Source organism: Staurois parvus, unplaced genomic scaffold (assembly GCF_062004578.1).
Source record: "Staurois parvus isolate SC_StPar_1 unplaced genomic scaffold, SC_StPar_1.0 ptg001366l, whole genome shotgun sequence".
Taxonomy (NCBI): Eukaryota; Metazoa; Chordata; class Amphibia; order Anura; family Ranidae; genus Staurois; species Staurois parvus.
The window spans coordinates 142,501-143,699 of record NW_028319162.1 but is presented as its reverse complement, the minus strand read 5'-3'; positions in this window follow the sequence as shown (position 1 = coordinate 143,699).

Sequence of the window (1,199 nt, the reverse complement as noted above, 5' to 3'; positions counted from 1 at the left end):
CAAATTTCCCCTCCTAGAACAAATCTCCTTTCCCCTGTCTCCTCCCAGCACCCCCCCACCGTACCAGACAGGTTTGTTCAGTGCCCGGGCAAGGATGTGGAATTGCTCCCTCTCTCCTACTCCTAGTGCATGCCGTAGAATGGGTGTGTCGCAAACGTGCGCACCAGAGAATGACGCAGTCCGCCATTTTGTTAAGAATCTCCATGTTCTCCCCTCATTCTCCCTCCCCCCTCACTCTGAGAGTCACAGTGACAGTGTATGTATGTGTTAAAAAATGTCACAGGAGGGTCATAGGAGCTATAAAGGCCCCCCAGGGAGCCGGGGCCTAGCTGTAGGAGAACCTGTGTCATGTCACACCTCGGCAGAGATAAGGCAAGCTTTCCCAAGAGTTGAAAGAGATTCCAACCTAATGAACCCAACTCAGCCCAGGTGACAGAATCAGATAACACTTCTCAAAATCCATGTTTCCCCTATGTCTCCTATCTTGGAATATGAGAGACTTACCTAAAAACCGGACACCTCGTCAGATGGACGATGAGCAGGCGAACAGTTTGATGGGTCACTCGCCTTGTTTCAGACACACAGGAAAGCAGAAAAATAGATCTCGTGAACCGTTCAGTGTACACTTTTATAATTCATATCTAATTAATCCTCAGACTTGTCTGCATAATAATCTACCCGCGGGTGGAATGTCACTTGTGCAGATGGACAGTTATGGGCCAAAATATGAGTTACGGGAGATTTTCGCTGTAGTTGAGGCATCCACCCGTATCTCCACGCCCTAAGCGGGGATTGGTCCTTGACTTCAGAGACACCCCCTGCTGGGGACTACAAAATAGGCTGTCAGGCCTAAGAAAGTTGTTGAAGAATTCTCCCATTGACCATCGTAACATAGGGAGATCAAAGCACCCTTCTGCTCTGAAACTTGGATCTGCTAACCCAGGACTTTGGCAAGTACTTTAACCCTTTCACCTCTCTCTGATATCTCTTTGCTGTGCTATGGTTCTTTGTATATGTATGTATGTATATATATATATATATATATATATATATATATATCTTAGGTACATCTTCTTCTGTAAATATTTTTATTGCACCCATTTGACCTTTTAGTAATAAATCTTTCCTTCTGAAAGCGTTGAACTGTTTCTATAGCGCTTTATTGCAATTTACGAATTCCTGCCTCTAAAGAGAACGCT